General features: G+C 33.1%; 1 protein-coding gene across 9 annotated transcripts in view; it reads left to right on the forward strand.

Annotated features, from left to right (window-relative positions):
* LOC134256173 (frizzled-5-like) overlaps positions 1–26,580 on the forward strand; it is a 41,012-nt gene that overhangs the window by 8,857 nt on the left and 5,575 nt on the right. For 4 of the 9 annotated variants that reach the window (XM_062738812.1, XM_062738819.1, XM_062738818.1 and 1 more), the window contains one exon: positions 11,160–11,241. The gene's annotated coding sequence lies outside the window, so the exon portion shown is untranslated. Of the gene's footprint in view, positions 1–593; positions 729–4,237; positions 4,257–6,232; positions 6,372–8,351; positions 8,436–11,159; positions 11,242–23,253; positions 23,411–26,580 lie in introns of those variants that run through there. The other 5 variants (XM_062738815.1, XM_062738821.1, XM_062738816.1 and 2 more) reach the window with 5 other exon arrangements.

Genomic DNA, 26,580 nt, shown 5'->3' on the forward strand with positions numbered 1-26,580 from the left:
TAACCCGGTTTTAGGTCTATGTCCATTGGAATTGAAAATGATGTTGCATAAAAACCGCATTATTCTGGCATAAGTCGTAATGCAAATTCAGGGCCTTGATATTTTTGGATAAGTTCACTCGCGATTACAATATTCATTAAAACACGCAAAAAATGAATATTCTTCGTTTTCTTTCATTTGAATTTTTATTTTCTAATTCAAACATCCTCTTACACACTCGACACACATAATTCTTAAGCTCCAGTGGAGAAATTCTGTCTCAGTTTTGGATTTGATCTTTAAATTCATAATTAATTTGTATGGTTATATTATGCCCCTTTAAAATACATGAATTTTGCAGTACTATATTGTATTTATCATAATTTGCATTTCATATCTTTTAAATACTTTCTATCAGAAATATACATTCTGCCAGGGGTAAATACCGGTACTTGATGAGAAACTTTGGAACTGTGTTTTGTCGCCAGGCTCCTTGGTTGTGCATTGATAAATGCATTCAGGGAAAAGACACTCGCTGATGTGTTGTTTTACAATAAGGGGGATTATGTTGTATTAGATTGTTTATGTTTGCATTCCATGTAAAATGCCTGATTTACGATCCTAAAATGCGTGACGTATACGGTTTCTGCAGAATCTATCAACAGACAGAGTTCTGTGTATTCCAAATGCCATGCTTCATGATAAGATTCTGGTGGTACATTTACTTGGAAATTTTTAAGAGTTTTTAGGTAGGTATACATTAGGAGGGATGGTGTTTTTAGGTTTTTTGTGCTATTATATCATTGTCTATGATGATGAAAACATCTTTTCAGATAATGTATTTTTCGAGTCAGTTTTATCTCGTTGTATTACAAGCGATGCATTTACGAAACCGGAAGAATTATGGTATAATTGATTATTTTCAGGGGAAACCATTCGATTGTAGATTTTTTACGACTTTTTAAAATGTTTATTTTTTTAGTTTACAAATATTTGTGTTAACGTAAAAAGGATGAAGATCATAACGTTGGAAATAAATTATATAACCCGTCAGAATTGCAAAAATTGTAGTTCTATATATTTATTTAATCAGATTATTTCCTTCAGATAATTAAAAAAGGTGATGATTGCTACAAACTTATTACTTGTGATTGCTACAAACTTATTACTTACATACAAATGTTGCTAAAACCTCTGTTGGAAGCTAAATCATGTAATATTGAGTATGTTATGAAAAACGAAAATATTCTTAATCTACTTTGCTCATGAATTAAATAGGTATCCTGTGTTTCTATTTTCGTTCGTAAAAACACGATTGTGCTGCATTCTTTGAATTAAGAACAGCTAGATATATGAATGGAAATGTTAACATTTTAAAATGAAAATTAAATTAAGATGCACCTCACCGAATTACAATCTCTGCATGTAACTTAAGCATATTCCTTTGTTTTTTTTTCTCTGTAACCAGTTTTTCTCCAACGATACATAGTTCTCTCTCTCTCTCTCTCTCTCTCTCTCTCTCTCTCTCTCTCTCTCAGATCAGATGCCACAAAGATATAATTATCCAAATGATTCTATTTGCCCTTCGATGTAGTTTTTCCGAGACACGAGAGGGAAAAATAATTTACCTTGTAATAAATCCACCGACCGACTCGTCACTAGTTATCGAATCTGTTCCTGATTATTTCTCTATTATCGGACATTTAGCAGCATATACCTCGCTGTTTTCCGGTAGTTTATAAAAACATAGATTGTATTTCTGGGCACTCGTTATGAACGCGGCTGGAGAGCCATAATGCGCATTAAAAGTAATTGTAGACAAACCGTAAACAGAATCCTAGCTTTGTGTATGATTAACAAGGTGCTAGACATACACCCTATGCTTATGAAGTAACTGTTTGACGATTATCGTAGTCGACATTTATTGGAATAAACCTATGAACGGGTTGTTTATGAAAAATTCGCGGCTTAGGAAATGGTGACGTTTGCTGTCAATCAAATGGTTGGGTAGGGTGCAGCAGTACTTTGTGAAGTTGCAGAGGCAGAATCTTGCGTGTCCTGTAACATTGTATGGAAACTCTGTCGTAACAGCACAAAGCACTAGGGCCAGGAAGTACAGTTTTTGTGCTCTTGCTGAAGCGAACGCCAGGGTTTTTCGATAAAATGATCCATTTTAGAAAAGATTTCTTGCTAAACCATAAGTCCAGGCTAACTTCATTAGCTTATTAGTGCCAATCATGAGGTATTTATCGGAAAACTGTTCGACATTCCAAAACATGGCTAACTTAACGATTCATTTATCACGGTTCGCCTCTGGCTTTTTGATTCCTGTTGATAAGAATTTGAGGAGATTACTGAACATGCATTTGTAAACTCTTGAAAAGCAAACACTCTCGAAGAACCTTGCACCTAAGTAGAGGATGCAGAAAAGCATACGATAAATGTTAAAATCTTTTTTTAAATTGCTTAAATACAATTTTTATATCCTATAATTTTTATTTTTTTATATTCTCTTTCATAAAGTGATAACACCACCAGTAGTTTTTGATAAATCTTTCTTAAGTAGCCAGGTAGCGTAACAATTAAACAAGTCATGTAAAACTCTCGTTTCCGTACATTTTACAGGGAACTGAACACCACGACAGGTGTGACCGGCCAACAACGGGTGCTTACCCCTTTAAGACACCAGATCCCGCATATACGTGTACGGGATCTGATGTGATTTTTTTTTAGATTGGTATTTTTTGTCATATCTAACTTCTATCAATATAATGCAAGTATGTTACAATGAAACTCCATTTTTCATGCAAAAAGAAAAGGGGAAAAATTAAAACTATCAATAGAAATTCTAATATGCATTATAAAATCTGTCCCAAATCGTATTCCTAACAATATGTGCTGTTCGTAAGAATGACAGGACCTATCTTCTGACGAAAACCTTGAGTGCATCTTTCCATATGCTATGAAATCCTACATGCAATTTACAAGCTTTGGGTTTTCTGGGAGGGGAAACTAACAAGACCCGTGCGTTTAGGTTTGTTGAGATGTAACGAAGCGACTAGCATTCATTAAGTTGTCCATGGATTAACATTTAAATGATGCCGCAATACACAAATATTGTAAGAATTTTTAAATGTTTCAATATCTAGTGTATTACTGACACTTGTCACATGTCAGAGTTGTCAAGAGGCTTAAATTGAATTAAGAAATGGATAAAATATAATTATTGTTTGCGTGTTCGGCCTTGTTAAAATTTTTTTATACTTCAAGAGCCAATGACCTTCAATTAACGAAAGGATTTTTATGATGAATTTACATTTGTTTAGTGTATAGATGTGGAATGTTATATACGGAATTTTTATTGTTTTGAAGCTTTTTGTCGAAAAAGAAATATATATTCTAAAATCGTATTGAAGAATTTAAGAAGTTGTGAATACACTTTTTTGAAGGGGGTTAAATTTTTGTATTGTGAAGTGTACCACAAAATTATGTCCAATCCAGAAAGTATACAAGATAACTAAAATAATTAATTTTACATTATTGTACTAAAGATTCCAATAATAATACATAAAGAGATTTTTTATGCATGATCCCATCTTATCAGGACCGAAATTTTGGTCGATTTTGATGAGGAAAATCAATATGCTTAAATGCTCATATACTACCAAGTATTTGCCCTGGAAAAATACGTATGGAGTTTAAGTTGACCAAATTTGTCATCGAAAATTTGGACAATTCAAATAAGGGCGGTGGACATGTCATATTTTTTTGTTTATTCTTTCTGACTTTGACGTATGATTTCCCAAATCTTCATCATCTTATAATACGGGAAAGTGACATTTTAAGAGAGGATAATAACTTTGCAAATAACGCCACTTTTAATCCGTTGATGACATACATGTAAGTAGCTGTAACGGCTCTCAAAGGTCACTGCATGAATGCAAGATTTTGATATTTTAAAAAATCATAAATATCTATTTTCCATGAATATTTACAGCGACAAGAAATCGAATAAGTGCTAGATGGCATTTTCAAGGCGAAAGAGAAAAAATTCTAGAGGCCTACGTATTTTATTTATGAGAATACCCAGGTGTAAATGTTTGCATGTACAGGTTTATTAATATGAACATCATCGTAGAAACTTGAAGTATTCATAAACAGATATGCCTTGAGCGGATATGCTACTCAACCTTAATTTATACATAGAAGAAAAAACCCGTCTGTGTGGTGTTCCGGTTACCTCTGAATAGGACAGGTGTTGGGAGAGTTTGACACAGGTCAAGATGACCATTGGTCACTCCTTATCATAAACTATTGTTTTATCTTATTTACGGTTCTAGCGAAAATTGTACAAATGTTTATCTTTCGCCGACGGTATTTGTGAAAATATGGCATATTGTGAGTAAACTTTGTAAGAATATTTTAAGATTTGCCATAGTACAAAAAATAATATTGGACACCATCATATGTATATATTCATGATCTGCTTTAATTTATTTAAATCGTTTTTAAATAGTATATTTAAAAGGTAAAACATAGATAATATGACAAGTATAGGTGCATGGATTTCCTAATTATGTAAATAGACGCTTTTATTATTTTTTTAGTGTTAGTGTTCTTCGTATTTTACACCTTTAATAAATGAGTCGAAACTTAAGTCTATTGAATTCATGAAAAGTCTAATTGACCAACACTTCATTTGGTAATTGATTTGCTGGTTAGGGGAAAACCTGCTAATTTTTTATCGGCATTTTTAAAAAAAAAATCGCTCCTTTTGTTCGGGTTCGGAAATCTGATACCGTCTGGTTCAGTAATGATGGAGAATTGATCGATTCCGGTATTGTAATCATGACACTGAGTTTGTCAACATGACGTATTATGGCCAAGATGGTCGTGCAAAAGGTCATCCCTAGCTACTGAAACCAACAGTCTACCACTTTAAAACTGAACGAAGATGAAATGTGATATAGGTTTAAAAGTTCAATGGGATGGCAGTTGGTTTCGAAAGTGGGTAGCCGTGTGAATGAAATGCAGAAAATTTTCCTTACGATAAAGTACTTTTCGATGTAATCTATTTTAAAATTGTCCGCCGATTATGATTTTCGAAATCCTCATCGTCAGCTATATTAATGGCATACAGTGTTCCCAAAGGACTTTGACATACTTGTACATACAGTCGTTAACCCTGTCAAAGTCTGGTCTTTGTTTCTGAAGAATTCAGTCTCCATGCATACATATTTTTCTAATGCGTTCCAAGTATTCAACAAAACCCAATTCATTATTTGAATTTAAAAAAAAATATGCAAAAGAAAGTTAATGATCTCGATATAATGATGATTTGGTTTGATTTCTGCGAAGTGATATTTAATCAGATATGACAGAATCTATGGAAAAATCTGAATGAGAAACTCCTAAATTTAAATCTTTTTATCAAATGTCAAAAACATTGAACAAAATCTAAGACGTGAGATTTCTCGCGATGAATTGGACTTCTGTCAGCAATTGAATTGCCTGATTGAATTATCTCCCTTCAGATCACCTTATCAGCTATTAGGGGGTTTCGATATTTATCAGACATCCTTTGGACCAAGATCTGATTAAACACTACAAAATGGGTGTTCCGTTGAAGTCAGGGAGAAGAGAAAGCCACATTTCAATGGCAAATTAAATTTCTAATTGCCCATGTCATTTATTAAGGCTCCCGTTTTTTGCAAACATACATCTCATTTTAAATAGAGCTGTACATGAAGCTATCAAAAGTCATATGTTTATGAAAGATCGGATTATATGCCATAAACGCCTTTTTGATTCGTTGTGTCATTTTTTATGCACTCGTATTTTTTTTCTTTCCGTGTCTGTGCATGAATGCGTATGCCAATCAATTATGGCATTTTTGTATAAAATCTGATCAGGCCGATCGGTATAAGATAATCCTTCCTTTACTATTGTATTTTCATTTTGAATTTTTTCCAATGTCATATCATTATAGAATATCTGTAGATTTTGACAGGTCTTTAAAGGTGCTAGGGTCGTATCAGATGCGAAAAAACGCCATTTTGTCATCAATGGACTGACAGCCGAATAATACAGCGAGTACTTTAATACAAATTGTTAAAACATTTAAGAAATACCGAGGTTTAAAACAAATTTGTATTTTTAGAAAGCTCCCTTACAAAGCGATGATTTTTGTATACCTCACGGCTCAACCTAAGGCTAAATAATTTTCATTTTGTTTATGTCTATGAACATTTGGTTTTGATTATGCGGTATTTTAGCATTGAACAAGTTTGTTGAGAACATCTTTTGGATAGAACGCCGGTGAGGTTAACTTAATAGTTGATCGTATTACACAGGAATTGATTTATGGGGAGGCACGTTCCACGCTTTATGCAGTAAGTATTATTGCCCCCGTGTCGGGGATTAAATCTCAATTAAGCACCTCTTTGCGATTGCTAATTTGTATAAGGCGGTTATAAGGTATGATTTATGTGATCTTATGTTGCCTATCAGTTAGAAAGTTTATATAGCAATATTTTGATCTTTATGCAGGAAGTTTTATGTATACTGAGTGATTTTAGAATTTTTAAAGAACTTATGTAATAGAAGCTCGTGTTAACAATGAAGTGTGATAAAGTTGAATATCTTTGGCTTTGAGTTTTGGTTTTTTTATGCACACACATTGGACTCCTGTGCACTTTTCTGTTTTAATGAAGACAAAGGATGTAACACGTATCTTACTGACATTTTGTTTTAACTCTAAATTTATTTTGTGAAATGGTTCAAATCATATGTAACAGTAAATCAACTTGGACATTAATTATAAGCTATGATTTTTTCCTCTACTATTATTAACAAAGCAAATTTCTAGTATGTACTATTTTTAATTAAACTTCACCGACTCGGTCTTCATCATCGGAATAATTACTTCTTGGATGATATTTTTCTGGTAGCTATTTTCTCTCTCCAATAATTAACGGCACCAATTAACGAAGATTATTAGAGTTACTTCCCATTTTATTAGGCCTCATTTGTTTCTAAGTTTAAGACTAAAATAATTAATTATCAAAACATATCGATTTTTATGGAAACTTTTACTTTTTACGTCAAAACTTTTTTTGTGATTTCTCATTTTTAAAACCACTATCAAGAATCAAACGTGATGAACAATTTCACGTGACTCAAGTAAGAGGACTACAATAATTGATCTATCTTTTTCATGTTTACAAGAGGATAGTTAAAAATAAAATAAAAAAAAAAAGGGAAAGGTTTACATGCAGTTATCTTAGAATCTTTCTTTTAGTTTTACTTCATCAGAAAAGATGAAACAAAACCTTTTGAAACAAGTTAAACTCTAGACAAAATTACTACACATATCGCATGAGCATTAAGTATTCTATATGTAAGTGCTGTACAGTTATAGTTTCCGCAATGACAGTAAGTTTAGTTTCCTGACTTTATGGCTATTTCCCCTTGAATATCACTGACACAGGTAACCGTATTTTGTAGGACAGAGATGAATCGAAGCTGAACCTAATATCCTGGCTAATTCCCTGTATATAGGTAATTAGGAAATGTTAAGACGCTTTTGCAACCTTGAGGGAAAAAATTCTCATCAACATTAACGATGTTTTAGCTTCCTCCAATGACTTTGTCGTTTTCTTTACTTTATAAATGCGTGTTGAATAATAACACACATTTTTAAGGTAAATGTATTCACTTATTCCGCTAGATACTCTGTAAATGCACATATTTATCTACATATTAAAGGTGATGCATTCCAAAAATGTAAACCTTTAACTAAAACTGATTCAGTGTAAATATTAAGTTTTGATCACCCTCTTCTTTAAACGAGAGTTATTAATTTCAACCATTTGAAAACTGTCTCAAAATTTCATACGGTGCATATTGAGATGATGAAATACGACTAAGTCATTGTGAAGAAGTAATGATTAAACTGTATAAATAAGTTTGTCATAAACTTGTGGAAGATATGTTAAATGAAAAGTTCGAAAAATCTTATCTTTATTTTAATACAAGCAAGTAATCCTTTTTTCTTGAGAAAAGACTAATTTGTATTTCATAGACTTAAGTTTCAAGTTCATATAAAATTTGCACATACATATATACAAGCAGTCAAAGTTTGGACCCAAATTGTTCATTTTGCTTTCATTTCTCATCTGAAATTGCTACCATGAAATGTTTACGATTGCTCAAACAGATTGTAAATTTTGCATGTCTCGCACATTACAGATGGTAATACATCTAGACTGAAATGGCATGTTTAGAGATTGCACTTCATAACAAGTAGTTCTTGAGGATCAGCGCATATTCTTTGTCAAACTATAAGAACCCCGCGTAAACTCTGGCAGATTTATGAATCGATTAGGAGGGGGTGAGAATTTTATAGGATTCGACATTACTTCTGTAGGAATTTTAAGAAGAAACTGCATGTCACTGTATGTATATTTTCTCTCAAAGTGTTAAGCAAAATTTCATCACGATAGTTAACTTGTTAACTTGATATTATTCCCATGGTACTTATTTTGATGTACAATGGCTTTCTTGGTTAATGCATAATGATTTTAGTTTTTTGTTTGCTTTATTCTGTTAATAATTTATTCTTTTTTCTTTGCTTCTTTGATAAAAAAAAAAATCCCACATTTTAAGTGAACTTGAAAAAATACATGTTTATAGAAATATTCAAAGATATACATGTATCAATATACTCTTATAACTTGATGTCCCAATGAATAACAAGATTTATACAATTACGCTGTTTAACCCTTAATTTCTTCACTATTAATTAATTACACCTACTGTTTGGTATCTTGTTTTTAACCATAACTAAATCAAGTATTAAAATTACGTTTTCATATATTACAATGTAGGAGTCTTTTGGTGCATTTTCCCCCACAAAATACTCTGTTGACTTCGGCGTAATATGTGTTTCGCTTCAAATGTATTGCTTGCAGTGACAAATCAGAATTGTATAAGACAACGGTGGGAGTCAGTGCAAACACACGTTTACTGTAGACTCGCCAATTCCTGCAAATATTTGAGATACACTCACTCTTAAAATACTGTTTCTCTTGTTATATTCATGGAGGTCCCGGAAAACATTACGAACACGTCAGCGTGACACTTAAAGAGACAATAAAGTTGTCATAAAAATATCAATATGCATTGGAAGCATATCTTGTAAAAGTGTCAACTCCTGAAGTTTAAATCAATTTCAATTATCCAGATTCAAATATTTGCCATTCAGTTGATAGTTGGTTGTAAATTGCGAATGTATGCACAAATGACAGATATGTAATTTGAAAACAGTTGCACATGCTGTTTTCGAGTGCAACTTGATTAACAATAGCAAACAGTTAATTCAATGACTGTATCGGGATTCCTATGGAATATTTTTTGCCCAGTAAATGTACCTTGTAATTCGTTGGAGAAAGAGTAACATTCCTCAATACTTTTCCCACTCATCTCCAGCAATATTTGTCATGTATTCTTTACATCATCCTTTGACATGAAGTCTTGTAATCCAAGGCTCTCGTGAGATCTCGCGAAAAAGGTTCATTTCTGCGCTTGGTTAGCTAAATTTTTATTAAATTATCAGGATCATTTGGTCCAGAATCTTATCTTTTTGTGCGTCCATCTGTCTGTAACGCGTTTACATCTTGAGGGGACTTAATTGGTTTTTGTGTTTCTAGGGAAAATGGCTTTTGTAAATTACTGTAGGGTTACAGACCTCGAAACCTTTCGATTTGACCTTCGACATTCTCTTGGCAGAAGCACTTCGTCTACTTTTCTCAGTTAAATAAAGTCAAGACAGATAAATTCTATTCTCAGTTTATGGTCTTGGGACCAGGTACTAGTAAATGCTTATGACACTCGTATTTTGATGCACTGTAGAGCCGTTGGCAGATTTCTTGAAAGACGAATGTCTTGGAATCAGAAGGGGTCACGTGACCTTTAGACCGGCTTTGCACAACTTTAATTATTTGTCGAGCGAATTTTCAGTTGAATTGGTCCAAAAACCGTAAACTGAAAATAGACTTGAGTCAAAATTTCAAATCAATATAATTTTCAAAATAATTTTGACAAATATATGTCCTTTCAACTTAGATTTAGTGCAGTGGGAAATTAAAAGCAGAGCAGTCTTGACGTTTTGGGATCATTTGGTTAAATGAAGATCAATATTTCAATAAAACCACTAACTTTTATATGGTGTTAGTTTTTGTTTGGGAGGGGACTGACTTCATTTTAAGAATGACAAAAATAGCTTGATCAAAGACATATTCGGTCAAAACATTTTGAATTCCAATCAAATATTTTTGAAAACTCGAAAATTTTGTATATCAATAAATATTCGAATTATGTATTACAAGTTAGTGAACTATGATTGACAATATCTGTTGATTATGTTCTTTGTTCAAAATGCCAAGGTAAAAAATATATCATTTGCCCGTAAATACACTACTATATGACGCAAAAACATGACATGTAGTTCACTTATAAATTTTATACAAAAGATTTTACATCATCAACTTAGTTCTGAAAATGCTAAAGAGAGCATCTTCGCTAGCCAAGGGTTTCTGATACGCTACTCTCCTCTATGAGGAGATCAGAAAACCTTGGCTATATAGCGAAGATGTAAAGAGAGAGAAAATAATATGTGGATTTAAGGTCACTTGATTAGAGGTCAAGGTAATGTCAAAATAATCACAATATAGGCCCTTGTATGACTAACTTTCGCAATTGTTTTAGAGAATTGATTTATTGGTGTTTGTTCATATTCCCTTCAAGACGTTTTCGCTCGTATTAAGACGCCACTACTTTGTCCGTTGAAGGCTGCTTCTCACTTGCGGCTTTTGTAGCAATGAGGGTTCTTTTCGTGCCAGCACCTACTGCAACAGGGGACCTCAATTTATAAGTCTCTTCCAAAGGATCAATTCTACGTGTAACACGCTGTATTGTATTCAAATTGGAGTCGATACTTTGGACAACAATCGAAAATTGTATCGGTTTTATACACACATGATAAATTAAAACATATTAAAAATTTACTACTAGAAATATTATTTGCTACAATATGCTTTGAAAAGAAGATCACAATGCGATGAATACAACTGCTTCTCTGTTGAAAAAGCCCGATTTTATAGAAGAGTTTTTTTTTGCAGGTGTAGAGGTGACAGAAGTTGGTGGTATTGACTCGAAAGTACATTATCGAAGATAATTGGGACGGCGTATTGATTTTTTACGGTAAGAAAGCCATTTAATAAAGTCTTTCTTCTCTTAATTCTAAGATCTTGCGAGTCTAAAATTCCATCAGTCTGTTCGTTTAGGATTTTTTTTTATCATAATTTACGAGTAATGGCTATTTCCACCAATCATGAATTTACTAATTGAAAATCTGAGAAAAACTTGTGAGTATTTTCTTTTTAATTTAAGGTTATTAATAGAATTTTCTTCTGTAACTAAAAAAGGAAAAAGAATCAAGTCCATCGTGTTTTATGTTAAATTACATTTATATAATAAGAAGAGTTGGTTGAAAGTCAAGATTTATTTTTTTTTTTTGGCTGATTTTAAAGATAGGCTTGTAGAGAATTGTTTCACTGCTGCTTGAAAAAAATAATAATGCCGTTTAACATTGAACAAATGTGTTTTTGGTCTTTAAAAAAAGCTAGTGTAAAATTAGAATCTACTACTTTTTGTCCATGTTTCTAATTTTCAGACCAAAAAACGCAGTATTGAACACCTTCTCAAAGCAAGAGAAGAGTAATTAAAAAAGATTCGCGTCAAAATCGAAATTGATTTATACGGTCACGTAATCCCTAAATTTACTTTTAAGCATTTTTATTCAAGGATGTTAAATAATGGAGAGCTATTTGATATGCACACTGAATATTTGTGAATGAGAAAACTTTGAGAATGAATTTTGCTATGCTATTTGCCAAGTTTCATTGCATACGGATGGGATGCACATCAAACCTTTAATTCAAGATTTTAAAAAATATTTCTGTTTTTCTCTCATGCAAATATATATTTAAAAATCCAGTCTAATTTAATTCGTGATATAAATTCTATTTTCCAACCAGAACACATTGTGATCATTCTTAATTACATGTTGCATATATCCAATATTTGGCGATGTGAGATACATGTATTTTGTCAAGAAAGAGCTAAGAAAGTTTTTGATAAAACAATAAAATCTCTATTTTTAATAGGCGTGCATTAAATTTTTATCTGACATACCCGAATGTATAGAGAAAAAAAATCATTTTTTTCACCTCGGAAATATAGAATTATGTGTCCTAATGTCAAATGTGCATGTACAGTAGGTGTAAACCGTGGCGCCAATCTTCAACACGCAAGCTGTATTAATTGCAGATTGCTCATACAGACCAATTTGAATTTAAGTATTAAAATGGACGAAAGGTTTGATTTGCAGGATAAGACGGAGGAAGCTTTAATAAGTAACCAAATGACATTTTTGATTTGCAAAGACAGCCAAATCTTCTAAACTTTTTGAGGTCTTCTAGCTATTATTGAATTGAATATCAGTATATTTCGTTCGTTCTAGCTATTATAACATTGATCATACAATTTATGGAACCGTATAGGCTGTGAAATTGACGGTCCATTGGACATTTGAATGAAATGCATGTTTCTCTAATTCTGTCATTTTCTGATTTGGAGCATCTCCCTATATACATGATGCTTAAAATGTGCCCATAATCCTCTAATGTTTCTTTTTACTTTGATATTTTAAACTTAAGAGGGCAATAAATTATTTTATGCACATTTATCAAACAAAAAATGCATGTCTCAAATAGGGATTTATAAACATATACTTATTATTTCAACATTTTCTTATGCTATTGCAATAAATTTAACAAAATGCTGCTCTTAAAGCTGAATACATTGAAAAGGGTGTGACACATCGCGAACCATTCATTGCTTCATATTGCACACCAATTAGCGATTTTACGCACTATACCCGATCTGTAAAGACGATTCCGAGATAACTCTTATCAAGCATTTGATTTCAATATCTCTTTAACTTTCGAATTCAGTAGTTAACAAATAAATTTGAATTTTATCGGAAGAGCAATTTATTCCGATTATTATATTTGCAACGGTGAGGACAAGCGAAAAATTGCTTCGTTAACAAACAATAGAATTTGTTTTGTCCTCTAGTAAATAAATGTAGTTTTTACTGTGTAATTATTGATGTTTATCTGTTTTAGTATTATCTAAGCAGATCAATAACCAATCGCTGATTATCTGCCTCTCTGGGATGTTGTACCTCCGCCACAAAAGGTTTTAATGGATGAAAATCTTTCACCATTGCTTTTCATTCTCTCGCCCCACTTTGTTCTTCTGAATAATAAATATTGCAACTGCACAATACCACACGCATTATTTCAACAATATTGAAATTCATATAATAATGCACCAAGTTGGGGAGAAAAAAATCAATTGGCAAATATTTGCAAATAGAAATTAACCTGTGTATCCATGATAGAAAATCTAAGGTTGCTCTAAGGAATCTGTTTCCTTCTGCATTCAAGAGTCTTTTGATCAGTGATAATAATATGGCTTGCATAGATAGAGAAAGGAAAGCAAGTTCCCTTTAAAATTCAGTCAATTTTTTTAGAAGTTAAAATTGGCTAGCTTGAATAAGCAGAACCCATACCAAATAAACATCATTATTTACAGACAATACCTACCCATTTTCCTAAACCTCTTGTTACATTTTCAGTGTATGTCTTACACAAAATAAGGAAACAAACAATATTTGCTATTAAAGACTTTGATAAATTTAAGATAAAAATATAATACAAAGACATGCTGCATTTTACATGCAGGAAGACCTTAACCTTTCCGAGCTACATGTGTGCTTCAAGATATTAGACGATTAAAATTCTAGCCGTGTTGTTCTATGCCTAGGTCCTCAGACATTCACACGGTGCATTACTCCTCGACTGAAATAAGAATACATGGGGTTTTGTTTGGACTGTAACGTGATTGCTAAATCCTTATATAATGCCAGGTCATTGTTTTTGGTCGCAAAAGTTAAGTCATATCCTGCGATTTAAAGGTACGATTTTGGCAGGTCTTAATTTAGGGGTTGCTCGTCTATCAATATTCCGGATGACACCGCGTCGATACCGGTTCTGACACTCATTGTCAGGTAGCTAATCACTCTATCTAATCATTTGAGTTTCACGACCCAAGGTCCCCGAGAGTTAAAATTCTTTTCCACTGCGTAAAGTGTATCAATTATATTTATTTTCAAATGTTAAAGGCTGCGAAATGTTTATTTCCAAGAGGATATTTTGTCAAGAAGAATAAGTTAACCTTTTGTTCTTTTGCTTTGACTTTCACACCTTCATTTTATTTTGGATATTATCTGGATAAAGATTATTTTACCTTTTCATAGAGAAAAACAATTGTACCAAGCACATAGTCTTTGCCTTTGTTGGTTGTACCTAATAAGACTTTAATTAGGTTTTTAGAGAGAGCGAAGACTTTCTAAATCATTCGCATTTTTTCTATACCAATCTATTTTACTGTTAAGGTACAGTTTTTCTTGAATTGCTCTCCCCCCCCCCAAAAAAAAAGATGAACACGAGAATGAAGTGAAAGAATTATTTTGATATTGATAATATGTTTTGACCATTTATTTAAAATGTTTGATACCTTGTTTTGACATGAGTTGCCCTATTTTGTTGACTATCAAAGTTTGTGTATATGTAAATATGCATTCATCCTTTACTGTAAATTTGTTTTATTGTTTCGGGGTTTTATTTTTGGATTTTTTATGTTACTTTTAAAAAAAGCAATTCCAATAGATTACAAGTAAATGTATCAAGAAAAACCTCCTTTATTTCAGATGACTGCTTTTCAACATTGCGGATATTTTTTTTTTTAAAAATTGAATTTGCCGCCATTTATTATGACGAAATACAGGGATCGTTTCAAAACCTGATTTTTTTCTTGAGCTTTATACACTCACCATAATATAACTTTCCTCGTAGTATGGGACATGCTGACAAAGAATGTTCTGTTTGTGGTTCTATCTCTGGCATTCAGTCTGCAGGAATATCATAGGATTGCATGATATGTCATCACGTCAAACTTGTACGTCTGTATCTGATCACGAGGCGTCCAGCGGAATTTGTCTATGTCGATTGCAGTTGGCAAGATGCGGAATTATTTTACTTTTAATAGTTTGATTTGTTGTGTGAAGCACGTGTAAAATAATTTTATATTTATGCACGGTAAAGAAGGAAAAGAATTTATGAGCAAGTTTCTTACTTTGTGTTTGGTTTGAAAACTTTTGTAGGTAAAATATTGTTTTTCGACAACATTATCAAAAGAACAAAGTATGACATTCAAACAAATAAATGTTTTAAATGTGTGAAACGGTATACGAATACATGTACATTAGAACAAGACATTTAACATCGAGCATTATTTTTCATAAATTTCTGACATCATCTTGAAATTTTTAGAAAAAAAAATAAGGAACAAGTTAGTGGAACCTTGAAGTAAATCATAGTAATGAATACCAATTTGAATTGTATTCAGGCCAGTCTAAAACACCCGTTGTGTGAGGGCTGTAGCTGTGCCATTTTGCTTTGTAAATTGTCCTTTGGGTGGTTGATGGGCTAAATCTGCCCGATCATTAAGAACTACTTGAACTTTTGTACCCCGTTCTGCATGTGTTTGACCGTTGTGTAAGACTGGAAGAGAAAAAGACAGTTATAATAATTTATTATTTACGTTCTCGTGTGATGTTCCCTTTGATATTTAATTTTAATAAAACTGTGTATACTCTTTCTGATATAATGTCATGGTGATAATGCATAAATGCAACTGTTCAAAAGAACATGTTTATTCTAGTGCAATTACTATGCTATATACATGTATACATTGTTGTCACCATACCTTTACAAATTTGGTGATTGATTTCCCCCCTGATTTTTTTTCTATAAAACCCTATTGATTACGCGACTTCATCAATTCGTTTGAGATGCATAGATATGTTTTTTGATCTTCGGCCATTGAACGGGCTTTACCTTGAGTGTCGAAAGATTATCTCCAACTTTCTAAAAGAGTCCATATGTGAATTTTGTTTTTCAAAAAAAACATTAAGTATAATTTAAGTATCTTTAAGTTATCCTTTGTAAAATTTGTAATTTGATGTTTAATCATGAATGTTGTGTCGCGTATAAAATCAGTTTTTCTTATAGATGCGTGCCCTCACAATTTTGACGGATTTTTCGTTCATTTAGTATGATGGAAAGCTAATTGAATATTAGAATTTTATTTAAGACATAATGGAACTTGGTTACAGGACCACATGGAGGGACAAACCACCGCTGGCTACTCATCTTTGTCGACGTTTGTTCGCAATTACTAATTAAGGAAATCAACGAGATGGAATCAATATCTCAGTGCTCAGACATCTGCCATATTGTATTTCAAATAAGAATTCTCAGATGAAATTTATAATGAAAAAAAAAATTCTGTACACCCAGCTTTTTTTCGTACACTGATATTTTGGGGTCAATTCAGTCCCCTTTTTAGCAATCACTAACATTTTCGTGGGAATTGTGGATCAAAATTTCTTTAAAGTGGAAATCATCAATATTATTACGTCACTATAAATTTTACGCAAGATATAAATTGAATCTCGATCCCGATGCAATATATGGATTTAGAAATAATGCAGGACACACACATTGCCTTCAATTCTATAATAATAAACCTTGAAGTGAAAACATATGCTCTTTGTTAGACATGCAGTTTGCAGACTTTCAGGCGATGTAGCCTAATTGTTGCAATAAATCGTGAGAAATGTGTAATTAAAAATAAAGAAATACGCAATAAATCATGTCCGAGATTTTAATGAAGTGAACTCTAGTAAAACTTGTCATATTTGTTTCATACGTTGCCCTTTATTTTGATGTACTGTTCATTTGTTTTCGGAAATCTTTTACTGTTAACCACTTATATGTCACTTTTTGCTTAAACTTTCAGATATATATTTTTCACGATTTTTCTGTATTAATACAAATAAGTTCAGACACTGTTCTGCGCACAGAATTTTACGCTTTTATTTTTGAAAAATAACCCTTTAAGTAATTCTAATTTCATTTTATTGCATTATTCTGCCTCACCTTAGAAGTAGATTTCATTTTAAATTAGACCTCATCTCGAGAAAGGCTTGGTATACTGCATTGTCTTCGTATAAAAAAAAACCGAATGGCGACAGAGTGTTTGTGTTTTTTAGCATCTCTGATGAACTATAGGGATTATTGCAAGGGTTTTTGTGATCCGGTCAAAATTCTGGAGAGGGGGACACGCAAAAGCTGTGGAAATTACGTGCTGTTTAATAAACAGATTTAAATATATTCTTGTTCTCTAATTTCTCAACTTGTCAAAAATTATAAGTATAAACTTTGACCTTCAGATTCTTTAAGTGACTCATTTTTTCAAATAATTCAACGATGCGACTTGCATGTAGCATAAGTCACAGAACTAAATATTACTCCCTATCTCTCTCGGCAGCATCCATTTACTTGCATTTTAAAATCATTCAGAAAAAGTATAAAACAATCATATATTTTTTTTTTTTTTTATATATAATATAATTCGAAAAAAGGAAAATATTTTAAGTTCTAAACTATAAGAAACAGAAAAATAAGAATATTACCGGCACAGAATATCAAATTAGCTTTGAGAATGGAAACAAGAAACTTGTTATGGATATGTTACATGGCCATATTTGACGGTAAATTACTTTTTAAGATTTAAGACTTCTTTTAACATGCCAGAAAGGTAAGACCCCTGGTTAATAAATGTCATCGCTACAGGACGTTTTGTCGACAAATATCTTAATGACCGATTTCTAATAAATGTCGCGGTTTCTTCATGAATTTGTGCAGTTTTTAAATTTATCTTTGTTATTTTTAGCAAAATCAAACAAGATGCATGGGCATCTGCAAATATTCGTTTTGTCTGTATTTTTAAGAATCTACTGAACACAATGTTAAGTACGAGCACCGCTCGTTTTGTCTCTATTTTTAAGAATCTACTGAACACCTCAAATGTAATGAAAAAGTACGAGCATCTTACTGTATTTCTGCTGGTCGTCGTCTTCTCTAAGTGCAGACTTGCAAGGTTGGGCAGCGATGACAGCAAATCAGCGGTTAGGCTCTGACTTCATGATTTGATGGTTTCAGCGTATAATTAAGGGACACTAATGAGTGATAATCATATATTTAATTTAATTCCGTATTTGATGGGCGTATGAGGGTTTTTGGCAGCCTATAGTTCAGGACATTCCTGAGCCCCCGCTGTTCTGGGGAAGAAAAATGATGCTCGTCAAAGTTTCTGTCTTATAATTATTGAATGGTCTTAATGAGTTGAAAAGACATGTCGGAAATATTTTTCTTTTGGTTTTCATAAGCTATAATGTAGCTGACAGTGATTTAGATATAACATTTTATTATTTAAGGCGTGGGTGTCTATATAAGGCATAAGACACATTAAAGGGCGAGAGCATTTTCGACTTTTACGAGTAATTGTAAAGACTATTATTTCCCCGCCCACACTATGCATAGGCTTATAAAGTAAAACACAAATTCGGAATAAATTGCATGTAGTTAGTACGGAAATTATTTATTGTGGCATTTAAGTGACATGTGTGTAGATAACAATAAACTTATTACACCCCCCGCAAACGAAGTTTGGGGGGGGGGGTATATAGGAATCACCTTGTCCGTCCGTCCGTCTGTCTAGCTGTCTGTATGTCTGTGCAAACGTATCCGGTCCATATCTTTCTTACGGAGGAACATTAGAATCTACTACTCCACACAAAGATTGCCCATGACCTAAGGGTGTGTCATGACCTTGATCCAGGGTCATTTGGGTGAAGTTCAAGGTCACTGGAAGAAAAAATTTCATTATATGTGTCCGGTCCATATCTTTCTTATGGATAAACTTGGTATGTTCTAATTTCAAACAAAGATTGCACATAACCTAAGGGTGTGTCATGACCTTGAACCAAGGTCATTTGGGGAAGTTCAGGGTCACTGGAAGAAAAATTTCATAATTTTTGTCCGGTCCATATCTTTCTTATGGATAAACTTGGTAGGTTCTCATTTCATACAAAGATTGCTCATGTTCTAAGGGTGTGTCATGACCTTGAATCAAGGTCATTTGGGGAAGTTCAAGGTCACTGGAAGAAAAATTTCATAAATTGTGTCCGGTTCATATCTATTTTATGGATTAATTTGGTAGGTTCTAATTACACACAAAGATTCCTCCTTACCTAAGAATGTGTCATGACCTTGGGTCAAGGTCATTTTAGGGAAGTTCAAGGTCACTGGAAGAAAAATTTCATAATTCGTGTCTGGTCCATATCTTTCTTATGTATAAACTTGGTAAGACCTCATTTCACACAAAGATTGCTCCTTTCGTAAGGATGCGTCATGACCTTGGGTCAAGGTCATTTGGGGGAAGTTCAAGGTCACTGGAAGAATTTTTTTATAATTTGTGTCCGGTCCATATCTTTCTTTATTATGGAAAAACTTGAATCTACTACTTCACACAAACATTGCTTATGACCTGAGGTTGTGTCATGACTTTGAACCAAGGTCATTTATGCAAGTTCAAGGTCACTGACAGAAAAATTTCATAATTCGTGTCTGGTCTGTATATTTAGTCTTTGTATTTTTTTTAATAGGCTGCACCTTTGTTTCATTTATAAAAAATATAATGAACAATTACATTTGCACTAAAAATGTTTTAGCATTTCTCTCTTCTCTGAGATCCATAAAATATTCATGATTTAGCACTTCTGAAAAACCCAGCGGGGGTATTTTGTCCGTTTGGACAGTTTTAGTATAGTTTTACGAAAATAAAAATATGTGAAAAAACTAAGATAATTTTTTTTTTTAAAAATCCCCTAAAGAACATGTATATCCTTATCCTTTTATTTTTACATTATTTGCATGGGTAGTAAAAAATTTTTTGGTATTTCTTTCTCTTTCAAAATATTGAGTATGCCAATAAATTGAGTATGCCAATAAACTATCTTTCAACTTCATGTTAACCTTAATACTTCAGTTGAGGAGAAAAAATTTAGAAATTGTTGCAGATTAATAAAAAAAAATATCAAATACAGATTTAATATTGGTATATCTTAATAATTACCTATTAAAACTATTTCTGTATTCTCTACCTTGACACTAGTTCCACATGGTTATTTTCAAGATGCGGGGAACTTGAGTGAAGAAATTTATCTTGCCAGAAATTTTTTTTACAATAGATGAGCAGGTTTCCCGGAGTAGGTGATGAAGTGTATACCTCTGATAAATTTTACAATAAAATTTTACGACCATTCATTGCAAAACGACAAAACGCAACGAATGAAAAAGTTAACAGTAAAAACAATCTGGTCCACTAAGTAGTAACTTTAAGTGAGAAAGTATTTTTGCTTTTTTTTTTGTTTAATATCTTATGGTATACTCTGTAAAATGTCTTTATATGCTGATTACTCCGTAAAAAGGGCACATATACTTAGTAACCTTAATATACAATACGGATCTGGACTTTAGAATAGCAAAAACTGAATACATTACTTTTTGTATCGGGATCGTTCTAGGAAAACGAAGCAAAGTGTCACGTTTGCAGACATATTTGAGTCTGTTTGTTTTAAGTGATAAGGTACGAACGAATGGCAGCTGTTTATTCATTCTAGAACAAACCAACTTGAGCAAAACACGTGTTGTTTTTTCCTTGTCTTGATCTCACAGCAGTAGATTTTAAACATTTTAGTCGGGGGATAAGCGCGGCCCCTCGATTCACACACAGTCATGACAATACAGGATTATAAAAGTATATCTTTGAAGAAAGCGTTTACCAATACAAGACGGGGGGCCAAATTAGAGGAATTCACTTCGTCCCGAAAAAATTCAGCATCCAGTCGCGTTGCCCAAAACAAGGGGGTACTTAAGTTGTCAAAGCGATTTGGCTGTCAATATTTCTTGCCATTGCATGATTTAGCCAATTCAAGAAAAATTTGAATAATTCTTCACACTCTTTTGGCCTTCGCTCATATTTCAAGCATCATTAAAAGGATTGTGACCTATTCCTCGTGAGGAAATCGGCGGGTGTCTTCCTTCGGTCGCTTTGTTACCCACAACATTGGACGGGTCAGACCGATTAAGGAATATTTGCGTGGACAAAAGGGTCTCCAATCTAATCCCAGCCCTGGTCATTTTTTCCGGAAAAATGTTTAGCACACTTGAGAAGTGTGCTCCGCCTTGGTCTTCGCTTGCAGGCTTCATTTTTTTTCGCCGATCCAGATTTCTCGTCTGACTCTCTATCTATCTGAATGCAATTTTGGCCAACCATGCAAGATCTAATCGAGTAAATTGGATCTGCTTGAAGCTGGAAAGCCTAATTGATGAAATTTAACTCCCTTTTATGTTGTTTAGAAGAGAAATAGAATGTGAAATTATTATATTTATAGGTACGAGGGGAATTACATCAGAGCAAATACGGAGAGAGACCGAGAGCTAAATTGATTATTTATTCAGTTTAATATACTTTTTTTGTACTTATTATTAAACTCTTAATGAGAAATCCCAGGACTGCACCTGCTGAGCGATATCACTCGATATCTATTGATTGACACATGACATTTGCGTGTTTTACCATACTGCACATTATATTTCTATTTATCTCGTCCAGAACTATTTCCTCCATTGAAAATTATGTGCATGACATGTGTAAACTTTGGTATGTAATACAGAATGGATTTTGTTATTAGTGGGTTCGAAATTTGACACGTTAAAAAAAATGGGTGCATTGGTAATAGTGTATCTTTTTATCTGAGGAGAAACCCTCGCTGTGAACTATATGAGAAGTCAATAAAAGCATAAATGGATTTTAATTGAAATTAAAGCGCCCTTTGCTGTTAGGTGCAAGTTAAATACACTTTCTACAAATATTAATATTGTTTCTGTCTCGTGGTGTCGCAGGGTATTTCCAAAGAATATCTTATTGCCCTTTTTTAACTTCTCAGTGGGAAATGGTTACTGACATCTTTTGTTGGTGCAAATTATAAATGATGTAATGTGCATTCTATAGAAACCCGACATGACACTAAGTGCAAAATGAGTTTCGATTGAAAACCCTTTAGTTGGTTGCATATTCGAATGCCATCGATTTTGAATCATACTTTCACGGGGTAATTCAGCTGAAATACCATGTTAGTTATGAGTAATTTTTGCGTAACTTTAGAATTATTATAAAATCTTTCCAGATAGGCATGAAAAAGAAATATAAAATGATCATCTTGCATTTGAAAGAAAAAGAAGCTATTAAATCACTTCCGGTTACTGGTTTCCGGTCCAGTACTACAGGTGTCTGTCATCTTCGGGTAGCTTTCTGCGGTAGAGTTTAAATTTGCTATAACGGCTGGTAAACTGTAAACTTAGCAAAAAAATACAAGATGTTTGCTTTTTGTGTTTATATGTCTGCTCAAGTGCTGCCAGTAATCCAAATGAGACGATAATACGTCTTATCCGGAGATGGCATCGGTGATTGGAAAATTGAGATGACGTGTCAAATCGTTGAAAATATCAATCAGGGCCCCGAATATCCGGTTTTCGTGATATTTCCAACTTAATAAATTGTTATGATAGTTGATACGGAAAGTATTTCCCCGTAAATAAAAACAAATAGCGTGAAATGTTCTTTGGCACGGGTTTGTTTTAATACGATTTTGACAGATGTTGCGATCTAAAACAACTTACGAATTCTAGCACGGGGATCGATGTATATATGAATGGCAATGTCTTTATTTCAAAAGATAAGACATGGACACAATAAAGAATAGGGCAGGGGAAAAGTCCGGGATCTGAAGTTCAACAGTCGGTCAACAATGCTAGAAACAATCGGATTGGGAAAGGTTTAGCGCTTGTATTGATATCCGAGTGATTTCTAGTAATCGTTTCTTTATCGAAACTCAATTTATCATTGTGAAGAGTGGAATGGAATCTCTCTTTCTTTCCCTCTCTCTTCTCTCTCTCTCTCTCTATCTCATTAGGCTTATATATAGTATTACCAGCCCTTTATTAATTACTACATGCTCATGAATGTTGTTAATTGTGGGTAACAATGTCAGTTAATGGAGAAGGCGGTATCGTCTGCTCTTCTCTGACAGCAGACGAGTGTTTCCCATTGAAACACCTGATCAACCTTTATCTGTCTATTAATGCCGAGTATCCGGATTCTGTTTCTCTTGCTAACCTGCCGTCCCGAGGAACGGCTGCTTAGACGCGGATACGGACAATCGCTAACGAACGACTATTCATCCAGGGATTTCATAAGTCATTAGGCGAAGGTAATTTAATGATGTTTTAATTGCAGGATTCATTAGCTATAGTTGTAGAGGGCTAAGACTCAGATTTGTTTCTTTCGTGTAATTTTAGAGTCACTGGTATAAAAATGCTTAGTTTCTTAAATCACGGAGAAACGAGAAACTTATTCTTAATGAATATTTGTTGTCGACTTTGTATGTAAATATATTCATTTACTATTTTTTGGTCCTTAATCTTTTTTCCATTGAATAGAATATAGCAGTTTTGTTACTTGTGTTCATAATAAATAGCTTTACATGTAATACCCATCCCTTGGAGAAGGGGGAATATTAATACTTATAATTAGAAGCATTGGGCTGTCAGGTCCACTTTTCCTGAGATTCTTTGGATGGAATTCTAAGAACGAGAAGCTGACACATTCAGAGAGATATCATCTACATCTTGAGACGGGAAACGGGACAATGTACAATAGTAATCTGGTTACATCGCTAAGCTTTCTACAGAGAAATGGGCTTCGATGATGATAATGATTTATACAGACTCTAAATTTAGAAGAACAAAAAATTTCATTTTTAAAATATTAACCTTTTTTCTCTTTAGGCGTGTTCACATTGTTTGAATATGAATGTAAAACACATATTTAACTTTGTTAATGAACTAGCTGATTAGTTAATAACGTAACAAATATTTTAGTTTTTTTTTTTTGCTGCACGTAAAATGGCAGATTTAATTAAAATAGTGCACTCCTTTGGCTCTGAGGAGGATGTGTTTGCTGATGCGTGTCGGGATGTGTTTGCTGATGCATGTCATGTTCTTAATAGCCCCAATCCGTCCAGTGCATGCGCTGAAAAAAGCTGGTTTTAGGATACATCTTGTTAAGAAACTGGTTTTTCTCTTGCGGCCAAAGATTTGACTGTGCTAGTTTCTAATTACAATCGAGGGCTCTGTCACTTATTATGACTTGGTGGTGTGTCATGCCAAATTTTCTGCTGATGCAGTTCCAAAGTTAGTTTGGTCACTTTTTCCTCGGGGCCTTCTTGTTTCTCAATGTAATGAAGAGATGTGAGTCATTCTGACTCGGGCAGAGATTTCTTGAAGTAGTTATCAATTTTACAGATGTCATAAAGTTGACGAGAAAATCAAATTTCTTAACCGTTTACAATGGGAAAAATGTCTGAATCAGAGATTTTTCCCTATCAGCAAACTGTTAGACTTTGTTAACTAGCTTATAGTTACAAATAATTTGAAAATCATTTCCCCAAATTCCTGCTTTTGTTGACCTGCTGTAAAATACTTTAAAAAAATCACCTTTAGTTAAGAAAACTGAGCGATCCCCATAACTGTAAATTTCAAAGAAAACATTTACACCTTATAATATATAATCTTATTTTCTACAATGGGGTACATGATTATATTCTATTGTACTGGGGATACTTTATAAAAATCAGTTACTTATCTTCTTAATCGTATTAATTTTCTTATTTTTATAAAAATATCTTTATCTAGAATAAAAGAAAACTTATCAATCCGCGCCTTCTTAACAACACACATTTTAAGTGAACAAGCCACATGTAAAAATACTGTATGTAATATCTTTTAAGGATAAATATTTGGGCGTTTCTCTTATCAAGTTGTACGTTATTATGTTTGCAAAATGCATAGTGTTTTTCTTTGTAAATATTATTGTTTATATTCTACATAAGAGTCCGGAATATTCCTTGACTTTTTGGTTTATTGGGCACTACCATTTGGGGTTATGTGTATCATTTATTTAATGCACAAACATTCGTGCATTTATTAATTAATTAAACACCTGCAAATATTGAATATATAAATTAGATAAAATTTAAACCTGAAGTGTGGTTTTTTTTTTGTGTGGTCATATTCATCGCATTTTCCCTTTTACTCTGATATCTTTAAACTTTATTTTATAAATTTAAAGATACAGAAAAAAAATTCAATTCGACAACCACTAAGTTGGTCATTTCTAAAAGATCCGGACAAGTTAAAGTTTGGGGGTAAAATCTAAACAACCCCATTTCTAAGCCCTATCTTATCTGCACTGGTATACCCAAAGATACACTAAGTCGAGATAGCAGGAATCCCCCCGACCTTCTTAATATTTTATCGGATCGGTCTAAGCCCCATTATGAAACATTTTAATGTGTTTGCCCATCCCTTTGTTTATGTGTGATAAATGGCTTCATTGATTTTTATTTGTACGAATTTTTTTCTGTGTAAATGGGGTCTTGCTTTAAAAAAGAGGAATATAAGAATAGTGAAAAAAAGTCACGTGCTAAAGGAAATTTTAAATGGAAAAAATCTCAGGATAATCAGGAAGGATTCTCTTTTGATATGAGATGATTTATAAATATTTTAAAGATTTATGTAGAATTTCAATTTATAAAATAAAATACATTGATATATTAATTATTTATTGATTTTTTGTGTAAATAAAAATTATGATGTATGAGAAAAATTGTAGTTATTTGGTATAAGATTTATACATGCGCATGTAGAGAGAGATCCATGTATTTAAAGTTAATTTGTCCTGAATGTATTGCATAAAATGTCAAAATTACTGTTGAATATCAGCTGCATATATTACACCAAATTGACCTTTCCCCACTTTTTAAAAAGAATTTTTGCCTCTATATTTATTGTACATATTCCCAGGCACGTAGCATCGATTTTGAAAGGGGGGGGGGCAGCCACAGAAATTTTTTTTTACTTACCTGAAAAAGTTGACAAGCAAAAAAAAAAAAAAAAAAAAGGGAAATTGCCCCTTTTTTGAAAATGCTATTTCGGGGGGAAGAGGGGGGGGATGGAGGTAAACTTTTTTCACTACCAATTCCTTTCAATATCCATTTTCAAGCTTACAATACTATATTTCCTTCATATTACTTCACTTTAGTATAAAGTGGGGGGGGGGGGGGCAACCAGCCTTTCAATGAAAAAACAAAGTATTGTTGGCAAAAAAAGTATACCCCCTGCCCCCCCCCTCCCCTGTAGCTACGTCCCTGATTCTTTAATATTTTTTTTCTCAATGAAATGTCGTAGCATCTCTCCAAGATTTAACATTGTCTTATTTTGTTATCAACACGATTGTTTGGGGCCGTTATGTAATATTTATGGACTAGTTTGGACTAAATAAAGACAGGAGTCCATAATGGGGACATCTATGTCACAATGA

The sequence above is a fragment of the Saccostrea cucullata genome, unplaced genomic scaffold (genome assembly GCF_032062105.1).
Source record: "Saccostrea cucullata isolate Sc308-1 unplaced genomic scaffold, CSIRO_AGI_Scuc_v1 ctg204, whole genome shotgun sequence".
Classification (NCBI taxonomy): Eukaryota; Metazoa; Mollusca; class Bivalvia; order Ostreida; family Ostreidae; genus Saccostrea; species Saccostrea cuccullata.